Source organism: Eubalaena glacialis, chromosome 2 (assembly GCF_028564815.1).
Source record: "Eubalaena glacialis isolate mEubGla1 chromosome 2, mEubGla1.1.hap2.+ XY, whole genome shotgun sequence".
Classification (NCBI taxonomy): Eukaryota; Metazoa; Chordata; class Mammalia; order Artiodactyla; family Balaenidae; genus Eubalaena; species Eubalaena glacialis.
In genome coordinates, this window is record NC_083717.1 from 89,351,526 (window position 1) to 89,373,527 (window position 22,002).

Sequence of the window (22,002 nt, forward strand, 5' to 3'; positions counted from 1 at the left end):
CCATTTATCTGATGATGGACATTTTGTTTGTATCCATGTCTTAGCTATTGTAAATACTGCTGCAATACACGATTTTCCATCCCGTGTCTTTTTGATTCTGGCTTTCACAAGTGACAGGCCCAATAGTGGGCCTTCCGGATCATATGGTGACTCAATTTTTACCTTTAAACGCACTGCCATTCTGTTCCTATTATTGGCTGTTACCAGTTTACATCCCACTTAGACCGAGAGGTTACACTATTCTCCACAACTTCTTCAACATCTATTGTTTGTTGACTTTTTGCTGATGGTCATTGTGACTGGTGTTAGGTGATACCTTTGTGTAGATTGGATTTGCATGCGTCTAATAATTCCTGATGTTTTGCATTTCTCAGTGTCCTTTACATTTTTTTTTAAGATTGAGCTAAACTTACAACTTCAAATTGCCTTCTTGAAAAATTTACCGCGTTTGGATTTTTATGGCCATTCCCTACCCCAGGACATTTTTTGAGGGCATGAGTCATTTACAGCCCTGCCGTCCTTGTGAATATTAGTGACCATGAGCAGTAGATTTAAAGCTGCTCTTTGAGGAAACGGCCTTAGGGTGGCAGCATTTCTAAGTTGCCAACTCTGCTTGCTAGGGAAACAGAACCTTGCTGCAAGTTGTGCTTTGTGGTTGCAGATTAGAGTGGAATGTGCCAGGACAAACCCCCATAAGTTTTAGCCTCCTTAATTCTTGTTTGTGTCTTTAAGTTGTAGTTTTTATCAGAGCAAATTTGATTGAAAAATGTCTTTTGTTCTAGGTGTACAGAATCTTGTTCATTTACACATATACATATATCTATGGATCTTTGGGTCCTTTTCCATGTCGGTTATTACAGAGTGTTGAGTAGACCACTCTTGGTATTCCATAGGTCTTTGGGGATTATATTTTTTATATGTATTAGTATATGTGTGTTAACCCCAATATCCTAATTTATCCATTCCTCACACCATTTCTTTGGCTTAACCATAAGTTGTCTTCTCATTCTGAGATTGTCTTTCTCTATGGAAATATGTTCATTTTTATGAATTTTCAGATAACATAAGGGATATCATAGGACATTTGTCTTTCGCATTCTGACTTACTTCACGTTGTGTGATTATCTCTAGGCTCATCTGTGGTGCTGCATATGCCATTCTTTTATTTTTTTCGTGACTGATATTCCATTCTGTCCATATACCACTTCTTCTCTGTCCATTCATCTGTTTATGGACCTTCTTTTGGCTTCCATGTCGTGGCTATTTCAATATTGCTGCAGTGCACATTTGCCTGCCTCTGTCTTTCCGATTCTGGTGGTCTTAGGTTATAGGCCCAAAAGGTGCCCTGCCGCATCATATGGTAGCTCAATTTTTACCTTTTAAAGCAGCTCCATTCAGTTTTCGTTAGTGCTGTTACCCATTACATCCCACCAGCAGCTAGAAGGTACACAGTTCTCTAAAACCCCTTCAGCATTTCTAGTTTGTAGACTGTTTGCTGATGGTCATTTGACTGGTGTGAGCTGAAACCTTTTTGGAGGTTGGATTTGTATGTGGCTAATAATTCCTTGTACTGAGCTTTAGGCATGTCCATGTTGTTCTTTTCCTTTTTTTTTTTTAAAGTGTGAGTACAACTTCCCTCTTCATGTTGACTTCTTGAAAGATTTGTCATGTGTTGGATTTTCTTGCCTATTCCCTACCCCAGGGCATTTTTTGAGGGCAGATGCCATTTACAGCCCTGAGTCCTTGTGACTATTAAGCAACCATTAGCACTGGGTTTAAAGCTGCTGTTGTGGGAAACACCCACTAGGCGGCAGCATCATTACGTTCTCAACTCTTGTTATTAGGGCACCAGAGTCTTCCTGGACGTAGTGTTCCGAGGTCGTAAATTAGAGGGGAATGTGCTGGGACAAGCCCCCAGAAGTTTATGTCTCCTTACTTCTGTTTGTTTTTTAATTTAATTTCTATTTCTTATCGGAGAATATTGGATTAGAGTGTTGTGATTGTCTGGCTGTACAGAATCTGCTCAGTGATTCATACATATGTCTGTTCATGTTCGGATTCTGTTACCATGTGTCTTATTACAGAATGTTGAGTAGACCTCGCATGGTATTTGGTAGGTGTTTTGTCATTATATAGTTTATATGTATTGGTGGTTATATAATTCATAGAGTTTATATGTTATATGTTTCTATACATTTAACATACATTAGTATATGTATGTTAGCCCCATAATCCTAATTTATCCATCCTCCCACCTTTCATTTTGGTTAACCATTAGTTTCTTTTATAAGTCTGTGAGTGTCTTTTTCTGTGGAAATATGTCCATTTGTAGCAATCTTAGGATAACAGGTATAAATGATATCATAGGATATTTGTCATTCCCTTTTGACTTACTTAACCTGATATGATTATTTCTAGGCTCATCTGTAGTCCTGAAAACGGCATTTTTCATTTTTTTCCCGAGGCTACTATTCCATTTAGTCCGTATACCACTTCTTCTTTGTCCATTCATCTGTTTATGGACCTTTTTTTTGCTTCCACGTCTTGGCTATTTCAGTAATGCTGCAGTGCACATTTGCCTGCCTCTGTCTTTCCGATTCTGGTGGTCTTAGGTTACAGGCCCAAAAGGTGCCCTGCCGCGTCATATGGTAGCTCAATTTTTACCTTTTAAAGCAGCTCCATTCAGTTTTCGTTAGTGCTCTTACCACTTTACATCCCACCAGCAGCTACAAGGTACACAGTTCTCTAAAATCCCTTCAGCATTTACAGTTTGTAGACTTTTTGCTGATGGTCATTTGACTGGTGTGAGCTGAAACCTTTTTGGAGGTTGGATTTGCATGTGACTAATAATTCCTTATACTGAGCTTTAGGCATGTGCTTTTTATTCTTTTCCTTTTTTTTTTTTAAAGAGTGAGTACAACTTCCCTCTTCATATTGACTTCTTCAAAAACTTGTCAAAGAAAACTTGAATTTTCTTGCCTATTCCCTACCCCAGGGCATTTTTTGAGGGCAGGTGTCATTTACAGCCCTGCAGTCCTTGTGACTATTAAGCAACCATTAGCACTGGGTTTAAAGCTGCTGTTGTGGGAAACAGCCACAAGGCGGCAGCATTATTACGTTCTCACCTCTTGTTACTAGGGCAACAGAGTCTTCCTGGAGGTAGTGTTCCGAGGTTGTAAATTAGAGAGGAGTGTGCTGGGATAAGCCCCCAGAAGTTTATGTCTCCTTACTTATGTTTGTTTTTTAAATTTAATTTCTCTTTCTTATCGGAGTAAATTCGATTAGAGTGTTGTGATTGTCTGGCTGTACAGAATGTGCTCAATGATTCATACATATGTCTGTTCATCTTCGGATCCTGTTACCATGTAATTTTTTACAGAATGTTGAGTAGACCTCCCTTGGTATTTGGCAGGTGTTTCGTGATTATATATTTTATATGTATTGGTGATTATATAATTCATAGAGTTTATATGTTATATGTTTATATACATTTAACATACGTTAGTATATGTATGTTATCCCCATAGTCCTAATTTATCCATCCTCCCACCTTTCATTTTGGCGAACCATTCGTTTGTTTTATAAGTCTGTGAGTGTCTTTTTCTGTGGAAATATGTTCATTGGTAGAAATCTTAGGATAACATGTATAAATGATATCATAGGATATTTGTTATTCCCTTTTGAATAACTTAACCTAATATGATTATTTCTAGGCTCATCTGTAGTCCTGAAAACGGCACTGTTCATTTTTTTCTGAGGCTACTATTCCATTCGGTACGTATACCACTTCTTCTTTGTCCATTTATCTGATGATGGACATTTTGTTTGTATCCATGTCTTAGCTATTGTAAATACTGCTGCAATACACGATTTTCCATCCCGTGTCTTTTTGATTCTGGCTTTCACAAGTGACAGGCCCAATAGTGGGCCTTCCGGATCATATGGTGACTCAATTTTTACCTTTAAACGCACTGCCATTCTGTTCCTATTATTGGCTGTTACCAGTTTACATCCCACTTAGACCGAGAGGTTACACTATTCTCCACAACTTCTTCAACATCTATTGTTTGTTGACTTTTTGCTGATGGTCATTGTGACTGGTGTTAGGTGATACCTTTGTGTAGATTGGATTTGCATGCGTCTAATAATTCCTGATGTTTTGCATTTCTCAGTGTCCTTTACATTTTTTTTTAAGATTGAGCTAAACTTACAACTTCAAATTGCCTTCTTGAAAAATTTACCGCGTTTGGATTTTTATGGCCATTCCCTACCCCAGGACATTTTTTGAGGGCATGAGTCATTTACAGCCCTGCCGTCCTTGTGAATATTAGTGACCATGAGCAGTAGATTTAAAGCTGCTCTTTGAGGAAACGGCCTTAGGGTGGCAGCATTTCTAAGTTGCCAACTCTGCTTGCTAGGGAAACAGAACCTTGCTGCAAGTTGTGCTTTGTGGTTGCAGATTAGAGTGGAATGTGCCAGGACAAACCCCCATAAGTTTTAGCCTCCTTAATTCTTGTTTGTGTCTTTAAGTTGTAGTTTTTATCAGAGCAAATTTGATTGAAAAATGTCTTTTGTTCTAGGTGTACAGAATCTTGTTCATTTACACATATACATATATCTATGGATCTTTGGGTCCTTTTCCATGTCGGTTATTACAGAGTGTTGAGTAGACCACTCTTGGTATTCCATAGGTCTTTGGGGATTATATTTTTTATATGTATTAGTATATGTGTGTTAACCCCAATATCCTAATTTATCCATTCCTCACACCATTTCTTTGGCTTAACCATAAGTTGTCTTCTCATTCTGAGATTGTCTTTCTCTATGGAAATATGTTCATTTTTATGAATTTTCAGATAACATAAGGGATATCATAGGACATTTGTCTTTCGCATTCTGACTTACTTCACGTTGTGTGATTATCTCTAGGCTCATCTGTGGTGCTGCATATGCCATTCTTTTATTTTTTTCGTGACTGATATTCCATTCTGTCCATATACCACTTCTTCTCTGTCCATTCATCTGTTTATGGACCTTCTTTTGGCTTCCATGTCGTGGCTATTTCAATATTGCTGCAGTGCACATTTGCCTGCCTCTGTCTTTCCGATTCTGGTGGTCTTAGGTTATAGGCCCAAAAGGTGCCCTGCCGCATCATATGGTAGCTCAATTTTTACCTTTTAAAGCAGCTCCATTCAGTTTTCGTTAGTGCTGTTACCCATTACATCCCACCAGCAGCTAGAAGGTACACAGTTCTCTAAAACCCCTTCAGCATTTCTAGTTTGTAGACTGTTTGCTGATGGTCATTTGACTGGTGTGAGCTGAAACCTTTTTGGAGGTTGGATTTGTATGTGGCTAATAATTCCTTGTACTGAGCTTTAGGCATGTCCATGTTGTTCTTTTCCTTTTTTTTTTTTAAAGTGTGAGTACAACTTCCCTCTTCATGTTGACTTCTTGAAAGATTTGTCATGTGTTGGATTTTCTTGCCTATTCCCTACCCCAGGGCATTTTTTGAGGGCAGATGCCATTTACAGCCCTGAGTCCTTGTGACTATTAAGCAACCATTAGCACTGGGTTTAAAGCTGCTGTTGTGGGAAACACCCACTAGGCGGCAGCATCATTACGTTCTCAACTCTTGTTATTAGGGCACCAGAGTCTTCCTGGACGTAGTGTTCCGAGGTCGTAAATTAGAGGGGAATGTGCTGGGACAAGCCCCCAGAAGTTTATGTCTCCTTACTTCTGTTTGTTTTTTAATTTAATTTCTATTTCTTATCGGAGAATATTGGATTAGAGTGTTGTGATTGTCTGGCTGTACAGAATCTGCTCAGTGATTCATACATATGTCTGTTCATGTTCGGATTCTGTTACCATGTGTCTTATTACAGAATGTTGAGTAGACCTCGCATGGTATTTGGTAGGTGTTTTGTCATTATATAGTTTATATGTATTGGTGGTTATATAATTCATAGAGTTTATATGTTATATGTTTCTATACATTTAACATACATTAGTATATGTATGTTAGCCCCATAATCCTAATTTATCCATCCTCCCACCTTTCATTTTGGTTAACCATTAGTTTCTTTTATAAGTCTGTGAGTGTCTTTTTCTGTGGAAATATGTCCATTTGTAGCAATCTTAGGATAACAGGTATAAATGATATCATAGGATATTTGTCATTCCCTTTTGACTTACTTAACCTGATATGATTATTTCTAGGCTCATCTGTAGTCCTGAAAACGGCATTTTTCATTTTTTTCCCGAGGCTACTATTCCATTTAGTCCGTATACCACTTCTTCTTTGTCCATTCATCTGTTTATGGACCTTTTTTTTGCTTCCACGTCTTGGCTATTTCAGTAATGCTGCAGTGCACATTTGCCTGCCTCTGTCTTTCCGATTCTGGTGGTCTTAGGTTACAGGCCCAAAAGGTGCCCTGCCGCGTCATATGGTAGCTCAATTTTTACCTTTTAAAGCAGCTCCATTCAGTTTTCGTTAGTGCTCTTACCACTTTACATCCCACCAGCAGCTACAAGGTACACAGTTCTCTAAAATCCCTTCAGCATTTACAGTTTGTAGACTTTTTGCTGATGGTCATTTGACTGGTGTGAGCTGAAACCTTTTTGGAGGTTGGATTTGCATGTGACTAATAATTCCTTATACTGAGCTTTAGGCATGTGCTTTTTATTCTTTTCCTTTTTTTTTTTTAAAGAGTGAGTACAACTTCCCTCTTCATATTGACTTCTTCAAAAACTTGTCAAAGAAAACTTGAATTTTCTTGCCTATTCCCTACCCCAGGGCATTTTTTGAGGGCAGGTGTCATTTACAGCCCTGCAGTCCTTGTGACTATTAAGCAACCATTAGCACTGGGTTTAAAGCTGCTGTTGTGGGAAACAGCCACAAGGCGGCAGCATTATTACGTTCTCACCTCTTGTTACTAGGGCAACAGAGTCTTCCTGGAGGTAGTGCTCCGAGGTTGTAAATTAGAGAGGAGTGTGCTGGGATAAGCCCCCAGAAGTTTATGTCTCCTTACTTATGTTTGTTTTTTAAATTTAATTTCTCTTTCTTATCGGAGTAAATTCGATTAGAGTGTTGTGATTGTCTGGCTGTACAGAATGTGCTCAATGATTCATACATATGTCTGTTCATCTTCGGATCCTGTTACCATGTAATTTTTTACAGAATGTTGAGTAGACCTCCCTTGGTATTTGGCAGGTGTTTCGTGATTATATATTTTATATGTATTGGTGATTATATAATTCATAGAGTTTATATGTTATATGTTTATATACATTTAACATACGTTAGTATATGTATGTTATCCCCATAGTCCTAATTTATCCATCCTCCCACCTTTCATTTTGGCGAACCATTCGTTTGTTTTATAAGTCTGTGAGTGTCTTTTTCTGTGGAAATATGTTCATTGGTAGAAATCTTAGGATAACATGTATAAATGATATCATAGGATATTTGTTATTCCCTTTTGAATAACTTAACCTAATATGATTATTTCTAGGCTCATCTGTAGTCCTGAAAACGGCACTGTTCATTTTTTTCTGAGGCTACTATTCCATTCGGTACGTATACCACTTCTTCTTTGTCCATTTATCTGATGATGGACATTTTGTTTGTATCCATGTCTTAGCTATTGTAAATACTGCTGCAATACACGATTTTCCATCCCGTGTCTTTTTGATTCTGGCTTTCACAAGTGACAGGCCCAATAGTGGGCCTTCCGGATCATATGGTGACTCAATTTTTACCTTTAAACGCACTGCCATTCTGTTCCTATTATTGGCTGTTACCAGTTTACATCCCACTTAGACCGAGAGGTTACACTATTCTCCACAACTTCTTCAACATCTATTGTTTCTTGACTTTTTGCTGATGGTCATTGTGACTGGTGTTAGGTGATACCTTTGTGTAGATTGGATTTGCATGCGTCTAATAATTCCTGATGTTTTGCATTTCTCAGTGTCCTTTACATTTTTTTTTAAGATTGAGCTAAACTTACAACTTCAAATTGCCTTCTTGAAAAATTTACCGCGTTTGGATTTTTATGGCCATTCCCTACCCCAGGACATTTTTTGAGGGCATGAGTCATTTACAGCCCTGCCGTCCTTGTGAATATTAGTGACCATGAGCAGTAGATTTAAAGCTGCTCTTTGAGGAAACGGCCTTAGGGTGGCAGCATTTCTAAGTTGCCAACTCTGCTTGCTAGGGAAACAGAACCTTGCTGCAAGTTGTGCTTTGTGGTTGCAGATTAGAGTGGAATGTGCCAGGACAAACCCCCATAAGTTTTAGCCTCCTTAATTCTTGTTTGTGTCTTTAAGTTGTAGTTTTTATCAGAGCAAATTTGATTGAAAAATGTCTTTTGTTCTAGGTGTACAGAATCTTGTTCATTTACACATATACATATATCTATGGATCTTTGGGTCCTTTTCCATGTCGGTTATTACAGAGTGTTGAGTAGACCACTCTTGGTATTCCATAGGTCTTTGGGGATTATATTTTTTATATGTATTAGTATATGTGTGTTAACCCCAATATCCTAATTTATCCATTCCTCACACCATTTCTTTGGCTTAACCATAAGTTGTCTTCTCATTCTGAGATTGTCTTTCTCTATGGAAATATGTTCATTTTTATGAATTTTCAGATAACATAAGGGATATCATAGGACATTTGTCTTTCGCATTCTGACTTACTTCACGTTGTGTGATTATCTCTAGGCTCATCTGTGGTGCTGCATATGCCATTCTTTTATTTTTTTCGTGACTGATATTCCATTCTGTCCATATACCACTTCTTCTCTGTCCATTCATCTGTTTATGGACCTTCTTTTGGCTTCCATGTCGTGGCTATTTCAATATTGCTGCAGTGCACATTTGCCTGCCTCTGTCTTTCCGATTCTGGTGGTCTTAGGTTATAGGCCCAAAAGGTGCCCTGCCGCATCATATGGTAGCTCAATTTTTACCTTTTAAAGCAGCTCCATTCAGTTTTCGTTAGTGCTGTTACCCATTACATCCCACCAGCAGCTAGAAGGTACACAGTTCTCTAAAACCCCTTCAGCATTTCTAGTTTGTAGACTGTTTGCTGATGGTCATTTGACTGGTGTGAGCTGAAACCTTTTTGGAGGTTGGATTTGTATGTGGCTAATAATTCCTTGTACTGAGCTTTAGGCATGTCCATGTTGTTCTTTTCCTTTTTTTTTTTTAAAGTGTGAGTACAACTTCCCTCTTCATGTTGACTTCTTGAAAGATTTGTCATGTGTTGGATTTTCTTGCCTATTCCCTACCCCAGGGCATTTTTTGAGGGCAGATGCCATTTACAGCCCTGAGTCCTTGTGACTATTAAGCAACCATTAGCACTGGGTTTAAAGCTGCTGTTGTGGGAAACACCCACTAGGCGGCAGCATCATTACGTTCTCAACTCTTGTTATTAGGGCACCAGAGTCTTCCTGGACGTAGTGTTCCGAGGTCGTAAATTAGAGGGGAATGTGCTGGGACAAGCCCCCAGAAGTTTATGTCTCCTTACTTCTGTTTGTTTTTTAATTTAATTTCTATTTCTTATCGGAGAATATTGGATTAGAGTGTTGTGATTGTCTGGCTGTACAGAATCTGCTCAGTGATTCATACATATGTCTGTTCATGTTCGGATTCTGTTACCATGTGTCTTATTACAGAATGTTGAGTAGACCTCGCATGGTATTTGGTAGGTGTTTTGTCATTATATAGTTTATATGTATTGGTGGTTATATAATTCATAGAGTTTATATGTTATATGTTTCTATACATTTAACATACATTAGTATATGTATGTTAGCCCCATAATCCTAATTTATCCATCCTCCCACCTTTCATTTTGGTTAACCATTAGTTTCTTTTATAAGTCTGTGAGTGTCTTTTTCTGTGGAAATATGTCCATTTGTAGCAATCTTAGGATAACAGGTATAAATGATATCATAGGATATTTGTCATTCCCTTTTGACTTACTTAACCTGATATGATTATTTCTAGGCTCATCTGTAGTCCTGAAAACGGCATTTTTCATTTTTTTCCCGAGGCTACTATTCCATTTAGTCCGTATACCACTTCTTCTTTGTCCATTCATCTGTTTATGGACCTTTTTTTTGCTTCCACGTCTTGGCTATTTCAGTAATGCTGCAGTGCACATTTGCCTGCCTCTGTCTTTCCGATTCTGGTGGTCTTAGGTTACAGGCCCAAAAGGTGCCCTGCCGCGTCATATGGTAGCTCAATTTTTACCTTTTAAAGCAGCTCCATTCAGTTTTCGTTAGTGCTCTTACCACTTTACATCCCACCAGCAGCTACAAGGTACACAGTTCTCTAAAATCCCTTCAGCATTTACAGTTTGTAGACTTTTTGCTGATGGTCATTTGACTGGTGTGAGCTGAAACCTTTTTGGAGGTTGGATTTGCATGTGACTAATAATTCCTTATACTGAGCTTTAGGCATGTGCTTTTTATTCTTTTCCTTTTTTTTTTTTAAAGAGTGAGTACAACTTCCCTCTTCATATTGACTTCTTCAAAAACTTGTCAAAGAAAACTTGAATTTTCTTGCCTATTCCCTACCCCAGGGCATTTTTTGAGGGCAGGTGTCATTTACAGCCCTGCAGTCCTTGTGACTATTAAGCAACCATTAGCACTGGGTTTAAAGCTGCTGTTGTGGGAAACAGCCACAAGGCGGCAGCATTATTACGTTCTCACCTCTTGTTACTAGGGCAACAGAGTCTTCCTGGAGGTAGTGCTCCGAGGTTGTAAATTAGAGAGGAGTGTGCTGGGATAAGCCCCCAGAAGTTTATGTCTCCTTACTTATGTTTGTTTTTTAAATTTAATTTCTCTTTCTTATCGGAGTAAATTCGATTAGAGTGTTGTGATTGTCTGGCTGTACAGAATGTGCTCAATGATTCATACATATGTCTGTTCATCTTCGGATCCTGTTACCATGTAATTTTTTACAGAATGTTGAGTAGACCTCCCTTGGTATTTGGCAGGTGTTTCGTGATTATATATTTTATATGTATTGGTGATTATATAATTCATAGAGTTTATATGTTATATGTTTATATACATTTAACATACGTTAGTATATGTATGTTATCCCCATAGTCCTAATTTATCCATCCTCCCACCTTTCATTTTGGCGAACCATTCGTTTGTTTTATAAGTCTGTGAGTGTCTTTTTCTGTGGAAATATGTTCATTGGTAGAAATCTTAGGATAACATGTATAAATGATATCATAGGATATTTGTTATTCCCTTTTGAATAACTTAACCTAATATGATTATTTCTAGGCTCATCTGTAGTCCTGAAAACGGCACTGTTCATTTTTTTCTGAGGCTACTATTCCATTCGGTACGTATACCACTTCTTCTTTGTCCATTTATCTGATGATGGACATTTTGTTTGTATCCATGTCTTAGCTATTGTAAATACTGCTGCAATACACGATTTTCCATCCCGTGTCTTTTTGATTCTGGCTTTCACAAGTGACAGGCCCAATAGTGGGCCTTCCGGATCATATGGTGACTCAATTTTTACCTTTAAACGCACTGCCATTCTGTTCCTATTATTGGCTGTTACCAGTTTACATCCCACTTAGACCGAGAGGTTACACTATTCTCCACAACTTCTTCAACATCTATTGTTTCTTGACTTTTTGCTGATGGTCATTGTGACTGGTGTTAGGTGATACCTTTGTGTAGATTGGATTTGCATGCGTCTAATAATTCCTGATGTTTTGCATTTCTCAGTGTCCTTTACATTTTTTTTTAAGATTGAGCTAAACTTACAACTTCAAATTGCCTTCTTGAAAAATTTACCGCGTTTGGATTTTTATGGCCATTCCCTACCCCAGGACATTTTTTGAGGGCATGAGTCATTTACAGCCCTGCCGTCCTTGTGAATATTAGTGACCATGAGCAGTAGATTTAAAGCTGCTCTTTGAGGAAACGGCCTTAGGGTGGCAGCATTTCTAAGTTGCCAACTCTGCTTGCTAGGGAAACAGAACCTTGCTGCAAGTTGTGCTTTGTGGTTGCAGATTAGAGTGGAATGTGCCAGGACAAACCCCCATAAGTTTTAGCCTCCTTAATTCTTGTTTGTGTCTTTAAGTTGTAGTTTTTATCAGAGCAAATTTGATTGAAAAATGTCTTTTGTTCTAGGTGTACAGAATCTTGTTCATTTACACATATACATATATCTATTGATCTTTGGGTCCTTTTCCATGTCGGTTATTACAGAGTGTTGAGTAGACCACTCTTGGTATTCCATAGGTCTTTGGGGATTATATTTTTTATATGTATTAGTATATGTGTGTTAACCCCAATATCCTAATTTATCCATTCCTCACACCATTTCTTTGGCTTAACCATAAGTTGTCTTCTCATTCTGAGATTGTCTTTCTCTATGGAAATATGTTCATTTTTATGAATTTTCAGATAACATAAGGGATATCATAGGACATTTGTCTTTCGCATTCTGACTTACTTCACGTTGTGTGATTATCTCTAGGCTCATCTGTGGTGCTGCATATGCCATTCTTTTATTTTTTTCGTGACTGATATTCCATTCTGTCCATATACCACTTCTTCTCTGTCCATTCATCTGTTTATGGACCTTCTTTTGGCTTCCATGTCGTGGCTATTTCAATATTGCTGCAGTGCACATTTGCCTGCCTCTGTCTTTCCGATTCTGGTGGTCTTAGGTTATAGGCCCAAAAGGTGCCCTGCCGCATCATATGGTAGCTCAATTTTTACCTTTTAAAGCAGCTCCATTCAGTTTTCGTTAGTGCTGTTACCCATTACATCCCACCAGCAGCTAGAAGGTACACAGTTCTCTAAAACCCCTTCAGCATTTCTAGTTTGTAGACTGTTTGCTGATGGTCATTTGACTGGTGTGAGCTGAAACCTTTTTGGAGGTTGGATTTGTATGTGGCTAATAATTCCTTGTACTGAGCTTTAGGCATGTCCATGTTGTTCTTTTCCTTTTTTTTTTTAAAGTGTGAGTACAACTTCCCTCTTCATGTTGACTTCTTGAAAGATTTGTCATGTGTTGGATTTTCTTGCCTATTCCCTACCCCAGGGCATTTTTTGAGGGCAGATGCCATTTACAGCCCTGAGTCCTTGTGACTATTAAGCAACCATTAGCACTGGGTTTAAAGCTGCTGTTGTGGGAAACACCCACTAGGCGGCAGCATCATTACGTTCTCAACTCTTGTTATTAGGTCACCAGAGTCTTCCTGGACGTAGTGTTCCGAGGTCGTAAATTAGAGGGGAATGTGCTGGGACAAGCCCCCAGAAGTTTATGTCTCCTTACTTCTGTTTGTTTTTTAATTTAATTTCTATTTCTTATCGGAGAATATTGGATTAGAGTGTTGTGATTGTCTGGCTGTACAGAATCTGCTCAGTGATTCATACATATGTCTGTTCATGTTCGGATTCTGTTACCATGTGTCTTATTACAGAATGTTGAGTAGACCTCGCATGGTATTTGGTAGGTGTTTTGTCATTATATAGTTTATATGTATTGGTGGTTATATAATTCATAGAGTTTATATGTTATATGTTTCTATACATTTAACATACATTAGTATATGTATGTTAGCCCCATAATCCTAATTTATCCATCCTCCCACCTTTCATTTTGGTTAACCATTAGTTTCTTTTATAAGTCTGTGAGTGTCTTTTTCTGTGGAAATATGTCCATTTGTAGCAATCTTAGGATAACAGGTATAAATGATATCATAGGATATTTGTCATTCCCTTTTGACTTACTTAACCTGATATGATTATTTCTAGGCTCATCTGTAGTCCTGAAAACGGCATTTTTCATTTTTTTCCCGAGGCTACTATTCCATTTAGTCCGTATACCACTTCTTCTTTGTCCATTCATCTGTTTATGGACCTTTTTTTTGCTTCCACGTCTTGGCTATTTCAGTAATGCTGCAGTGCACATTTGCCTGCCTCTGTCTTTCCGATTCTGGTGGTCTTAGGTTACAGGCCCAAAAGGTGCCCTGCCGCGTCATATGGTAGCTCAATTTTTACCTTTTAAAGCAGCTCCATTCAGTTTTCGTTAGTGCTCTTACCACTTTACATCCCACCAGCAGCTACAAGGTACACAGTTCTCTAAAATCCCTTCAGCATTTACAGTTTGTAGACTTTTTGCTGATGGTCATTTGACTGGTGTGAGCTGAAACCTTTTTGGAGGTTGGATTTGCATGTGACTAATAATTCCTTATACTGAGCTTTAGGCATGTGCTTTTTATTCTTTTCCTTTTTTTTTTTTAAAGAGTGAGTACAACTTCCCTCTTCATATTGACTTCTTCAAAAACTTGTCAAAGAAAACTTGAATTTTCTTGCCTATTCCCTACCCCAGGGCATTTTTTGAGGGCAGGTGTCATTTACAGCCCTGCAGTCCTTGTGACTATTAAGCAACCATTAGCACTGGGTTTAAAGCTGCTGTTGTGGGAAACAGCCACAAGGCGGCAGCATTATTACGTTCTCACCTCTTGTTACTAGGGCAACAGAGTCTTCCTGGAGGTAGTGCTCCGAGGTTGTAAATTAGAGAGGAGTGTGCTGGGATAAGCCCCCAGAAGTTTATGTCTCCTTACTTATGTTTGTTTTTTAAATTTAATTTCTCTTTCTTATCGGAGTAAATTCGATTAGAGTGTTGTGATTGTCTGGCTGTACAGAATGTGCTCAATGATTCATACATATGTCTGTTCATCTTCGGATCCTGTTACCATGTAATTTTTTACAGAATGTTGAGTAGACCTCCCTTGGTATTTGGCAGGTGTTTCGTGATTATATATTTTATATGTATTGGTGATTATATAATTCATAGAGTTTATATGTTATATGTTTATATACATTTAACATACGTTAGTATATGTATGTTATCCCCATAGTCCTAATTTATCCATCCTCCCACCTTTCATTTTGGCGAACCATTCGTTTGTTTTATAAGTCTGTGAGTGTCTTTTTCTGTGGAAATATGTTCATTGGTAGAAATCTTAGGATAACATGTATAAATGATATCATAGGATATTTGTTATTCCCTTTTGAATAACTTAACCTAATATGATTATTTCTAGGCTCATCTGTAGTCCTGAAAACGGCACTGTTCATTTTTTTCTGAGGCTACTATTCCATTCGGTACGTATACCACTTCTTCTTTGTCCATTTATCTGATGATGGACATTTTGTTTGTATCCATGTCTTAGCTATTGTAAATACTGCTGCAATACACGATTTTCCATCCCGTGTCTTTTTGATTCTGGCTTTCACAAGTGACAGGCCCAATAGTGGGCCTTCCGGATCATATGGTGACTCAATTTTTACCTTTAAACGCACTGCCATTCTGTTCCTATTATTGGCTGTTACCAGTTTACATCCCACTTAGACCGAGAGGTTACACTATTCTCCACAACTTCTTCAACATCTATTGTTTCTTGACTTTTTGCTGATGGTCATTGTGACTGGTGTTAGGTGATACCTTTGTGTAGATTGGATTTGCATGCGTCTAATAATTCCTGATGTTTTGCATTTCTCAGTGTCCTTTACATTTTTTTTTAAGATTGAGCTAAACTTACAACTTCAAATTGCCTTCTTGAAAAATTTACCGCGTTTGGATTTTTATGGCCATTCCCTACCCCAGGACATTTTTTGAGGGCATGAGTCATTTACAGCCCTGCCGTCCTTGTGAATATTAGTGACCATGAGCAGTAGATTTAAAGCTGCTCTTTGAGGAAACGGCCTTAGGGTGGCAGCATTTCTAAGTTGCCAACTCTGCTTGCTAGGGAAACAGAACCTTGCTGCAAGTTGTGCTTTGTGGTTGCAGATTAGAGTGGAATGTGCCAGGACAAACCCCCATAAGTTTTAGCCTCCTTAATTCTTGTTTGTGTCTTTAAGTTGTAGTTTTTATCAGAGCAAATTTGATTGAAAAATGTCTTTTGTTCTAGGTGTACAGAATCTTGTTCATTTACACATATACATATATCTATTGATCTTTGGGTCCTTTTCCATGTCGGTTATTACAGAGTGTTGAGTAGACCACTCTTGGTATTCCATAGGTCTTTGGGGATTATATTTTTTATATGTATTAGTATATGTGTGTTAACCCCAATATCCTAATTTATCCATTCCTCACACCATTTCTTTGGCTTAACCATAAGTTGTCTTCTCATTCTGAGATTGTCTTTCTCTATGGAAATATGTTCATTTTTATGAATTTTCAGATAACATAAGGGATATCATAGGACATTTGTCTTTCGCATTCTGACTTACTTCACGTTGTGTGATTATCTCTAGGCTCATCTGTGGTGCTGCATATGCCATTCTTTTATTTTTTTCGTGACTGATATTCCATTCTGTCCATATACCACTTCTTCTCTGTCCATTCATCTGTTTATGGACCTTCTTTTGGCTTCCATGTCGTGGCTATTTCAATATTGCTGCAGTGCACATTTGCCTGCCTCTGTCTTTCCGATTCTGGTGGTCTTAGGTTATAGGCCCAAAAGGTGCCCTGCCGCATCATATGGTAGCTCAATTTTTACCTTTTAAAGCAGCTCCATTCAGTTTTCGTTAGTGCTGTTACCCATTACATCCCACCAGCAGCTAGAAGGTACACAGTTCTCTAAAACCCCTTCAGCATTTCTAGTTTGTAGACTGTTTGCTGATGGTCATTTGACTGGTGTGAGCTGAAACCTTTTTGGAGGTTGGATTTGTATGTGGCTAATAATTCCTTGTACTGAGCTTTAGGCATGTCCATGTTGTTCTTTTCCTTTTTTTTTTTAAAGTGTGAGTACAACTTCCCTCTTCATGTTGACTTCTTGAAAGATTTGTCATGTGTTGGATTTTCTTGCCTATTCCCTACCCCAGGGCATTTTTTGAGGGCAGATGCCATTTACAGCCCTGAGTCCTTGTGACTATTAAGCAACCATTAGCACTGGGTTTAAAGCTGCTGTTGTGGGAAACACCCACTAGGCGGCAGCATCATTACGTTCTCAACTCTTGTTATTAGGGCACCAGAGTCTTCCTGGACGTAGTGTTCCGAGGTCGTAAATTAGAGGGGAATGTGCTGGGACAAGCCCCCAGAAGTTTATGTCTCCTTACTTCTGTTTGTTTTTTAATTTAATTTCTATTTCTTATCGGAGAATATTGGATTAGAGTGTTGTGATTGTCTGGCTGTACAGAATCTGCTCAGTGATTCATACATATGTCTGTTCATGTTCGGATTCTGTTACCATGTGTCTTATTACAGAATGTTGAGTAGACCTCGCATGGTATTTGGTAGGTGTTTTGTCATTATATAGTTTATATGTATTGGTGGTTATATAATTCATAGAGTTTATATGTTATATGTTTCTATACATTTAACATACATTAGTATATGTATGTTAGCCCCATAATCCTAATTTATCCATCCTCCCACCTTTCATTTTGGTTAACCATTAGTTTCTTTTATAAGTCTGTGAGTGTCTTTTTCTGTGGAAATATGTCCATTTGTAGCAATCTTAGGATAACAGGTATAAATGATATCATAGGATATTTGTCATTCCCTTTTGACTTACTTAACCTGATATGATTATTTCTAGGCTCATCTGTAGTCCTGAAAACGGCATTTTTCATTTTTTTCCCGAGGCTACTATTCCATTTAGTCCGTATACCACTTCTTCTTTGTCCATTCATCTGTTTATGGACCTTTTTTTTGCTTCCACGTCTTGGCTATTTCAGTAATGCTGCAGTGCACATTTGCCTGCCTCTGTCTTTCCGATTCTGGTGGTCTTAGGTTACAGGCCCAAAAGGTGCCCTGCCGCGTCATATGGTAGCTCAATTTTTACCTTTTAAAGCAGCTCCATTCAGTTTTCGTTAGTGCTCTTACCACTTTACATCCCACCAGCAGCTACAAGGTACACAGTTCTCTAAAATCCCTTCAGCATTTACAGTTTGTAGACTTTTTGCTGATGGTCATTTGACTGGTGTGAGCTGAAACCTTTTTGGAGGTTGGATTTGCATGTGACTAATAATTCCTTATACTGAGCTTTAGGCATGTGCTTTTTATTCTTTTCCTTTTTTTTTTTTAAAGAGTGAGTACAACTTCCCTCTTCATATTGACTTCTTCAAAAACTTGTCAAAGAAAACTTGAATTTTCTTGCCTATTCCCTACCCCAGGGCATTTTTTGAGGGCAGGTGTCATTTACAGCCCTGCAGTCCTTGTGACTATTAAGCAACCATTAGCACTGGGTTTAAAGCTGCTGTTGTGGGAAACAGCCACAAGGCGGCAGCATTATTACGTTCTCACCTCTTGTTACTAGGGCAACAGAGTCTTCCTGGAGGTAGTGTTCCGAGGTTGTAAATTAGAGAGGAGTGTGCTGGGATAAGCCCCCAGAAGTTTATGTCTCCTTACTTATGTTTGTTTTTTAAATTTAATTTCTCTTTCTTATCGGAGTAAATTCGATTAGAGTGTTGTGATTGTCTGGCTGTACAGAATGTGCTCAATGATTCATACATATGTCTGTTCATCTTCGGATCCTGTTACCATGTAATTTTTTACAGAATGTTGAGTAGACCTCCCTTGGTATTTGGCAGGTGTTTCGTGATTATATATTTTATATGTATTGGTGATTATATAATTCATAGAGTTTATATGTTATATGTTTATATACATTTAACATACATTAGTATATGTATGTTATCCCCATAGTCCTAATTTATCCATCCTCCCACCTTTCATTTTGGCGAACCATTCGTTTGTTTTATAAGTCTGTGAGTGTCTTTTTCTGTGGAAATATGTTCATTGGTAGAAATCTTAGGATAACATGTATAAATGATATCATAGGATATTTGTTATTCCCTTTTGAATAACTTAACCTAATATGATTATTTCTAGGCTCATCTGTAGTCCTGAAAACGGCACTGTTCATTTTTTTCTGAGGCTACTATTCCATTCGGTACGTATACCACTTCTTCTTTGTCCATTTATCTGATGATGGACATTTTGTTTGTATCCATGTCTTAGCTATTGTAAATACTGCTGCAATACACGATTTTCCATCCCGTGTCTTTTTGATTCTGGCTTTCACAAGTGACAGGCCCAATAGTGGGCCTTCCGGATCATATGGTGACTCAATTTTTACCTTTAAACGCACTGCCATTCTGTTCCTATTATTGGCTGTTACCAGTTTACATCCCACTTAGACCGAGAGGTTACACTATTCTCCACAACTTCTTCAACATCTATTGTTTGTTGACTTTTTGCTGATGGTCATTGTGACTGGTGTTAGGTGATACCTTTGTGTAGATTGGATTTGCATGCGTCTAATAATTCCTGATGTTTTGCATTTCTCAGTGTCCTTTACATTTTTTTTTAAGATTGAGCTAAACTTACAACTTCAAATTGCCTTCTTGAAAAATTTACCGCGTTTGGATTTTTATGGCCATTCCCTACCCCAGGACATTTTTTGAGGGCATGAGTCATTTACAGCCCTGCCGTCCTTGTGAATATTAGTGACCATGAGCAGTAGATTTAAAGCTGCTCTTTGAGGAAACGGCCTTAGGGTGGCAGCATTTCTAAGTTGCCAACTCTGCTTGCTAGGGAAACAGAACCTTGCTGCAAGTTGTGCTTTGTGGTTGCAGATTAGAGTGGAATGTGCCAGGACAAACCCCCATAAGTTTTAGCCTCCTTAATTCTTGTTTGTGTCTTTAAGTTGTAGTTTTTATCAGAGCAAATTTGATTGAAAAATGTCTTTTGTTCTAGGTGTACAGAATCTTGTTCATTTACACATATACATATATCTATTGATCTTTGGGTCCTTTTCCATGTCGGTTATTACAGAGTGTTGAGTAGACCACTCTTGGTATTCCATAGGTCTTTGGGGATTATATTTTTTATATGTATTAGTATATGTGTGTTAACCCCAATACCCTAATTTATCCATTCCTCACACCATTTCTTTGGCTTAACCATAAGTTGTCTTCTCATTCTGAGATTGTCTTTCTCTATGGAAATATGTTCATTTTTATGAATTTTCAGATAACATAAGGGATATCATAGGACATTTGTCTTTCGCATTCTGACTTACTTCACGTTGTGTGATTATCTCTAGGCTCATCTGTGGTGCTGCATATGCCATTCTTTTATTTTTTTCGTGACTGATATTCCATTCTGTCCATATACCACTTCTTCTCTGTCCATTCATCTGTTTATGGACCTTCTTTTGGCTTCCATGTCGTGGCTATTTCAATATTGCTGCAGTGCACATTTGCCTGCCTCTGTCTTTCCGATTCTGGTGGTCTTAGGTTATAGGCCCAAAAGGTGCCCTGCCGCATCATATGGTAGCTCAATTTTTACCTTTTAAAGCAGCTCCATTCAGTTTTCGTTAATGCTGTTACCCATTACATCCCACCAGCAGCTAGAAGGTACACAGTTCTCTAAAACCCCTTCAGCATTTCTAGTTTGTAGACTGTTTGCTGATGGTCATTTGACTGGTGTGAGCTGAAACCTTTTTGGAGGTTGGATTTGTATGTGGCTAATAATTCCTTGTACTGAGCTTTAGGCATGTCCATGTTGTTCTTTTCCTTTTTTTTTTTAAAGTGTGAGTACAACTTCCCTCTTCATGTTGACTTCTTGAAAGATTTGTCATGTGTTGGATTTTCTTGCCTATTCCCTACCCCAGGGCATTTTTTGAGGGCAGATGCCATTTACAGCCCTGAGTCCTTGTGACTATTAAGCAACCATTAGCACTGGGTTTAAAGCTGCTGTTGTGGGAAACACCCACTAGGCGGCAGCATCATTACGTTCTCAACTCTTGTTATTAGGGCACCAGAGTCTTCCTGGACGTAGTGTTCCGAGGTTGTAAATTAGAGGGGAATGTGCTGGGACAAGCCCCCAGAAGTTTATGTCTCCTTACTTCTGTTTGTTTTTTAATTTAATTTCTATTTCTTATCGGAGAATATTGGATTAGAGTGTTGTGATTGTCTGGCTGTACAGAATCTGCTCAGTGATTCATACATATGTCTGTTCATGTTCGGATTCTGTTACCATGTGTCTTATTACAGAATGTTGAGTAGACCTTGCATGGTATTTGGTAGGTGTTTTGTCATTATATAGTTTATATGTATTGGTGGTTATATAATTCATAGAGTTTATATGTTGTATGTTTATATACATTTAACATACATTAGTATATGTATGTTAGCCCCATAATCCTAATTTATCCATCCTCCCACCTTTCATTTTGGTTAACCATTAGTTTCTTTTATAAGTCTGTGAGTGTCTTTTTCTGTGGAAATATGTCCATTTGTAGCAATCTTAGGATAACAGGTATAAATGATATCATAGGATATTTGTCATTCCCTTTTGACTTACTTAACCTGATATGATTATTTCTAGGCTCATCTGTAGTCCTGAAAACGGCATTTTTCATTTTTTTCCCGAGGCTACTATTCCATTTAGTCCGTATACCACTTCTTCTTTGTCCATTCATCTGTTTATGGACCTTTTTTTTGCTTCCACGTCTTGGCTATTTCAGTAATGCTGCAGTGCACATTTGCCTGCCTCTGTCTTTCCGATTCTGGTGGTCTTAGGTTACAGGCCCAAAAGGTGCCCTGCCGCGTCATATGGTAGCTCAATTTTTACCTTTTAAAGCAGCTCCATTCAGTTTTCGTTAGTGCTCTTACCACTTTACATCCCACCAGCAGCTACAAGGTACACAGTTCTCTAAAATCCCTTCAGCATTTACAGTTTGTAGACTTTTTGCTGATGGTCATTTGACTGGTGTGAGCTGAAACCTTTTTGGAGGTTGGATTTGCATGTGACTAATAATTCCTTATACTGAGCTTTAGGCATGTGCTTTTTATTCTTTTCCTTTTTTTTTTTTAAAGAGTGAGTACAACTTCCCTCTTCATATTGACTTCTTCAAAAACTTGTCAAAGAAAACTTGAATTTTCTTGCCTATTCCCTACCCCAGGGCATTTTTTGAGGGCAGGT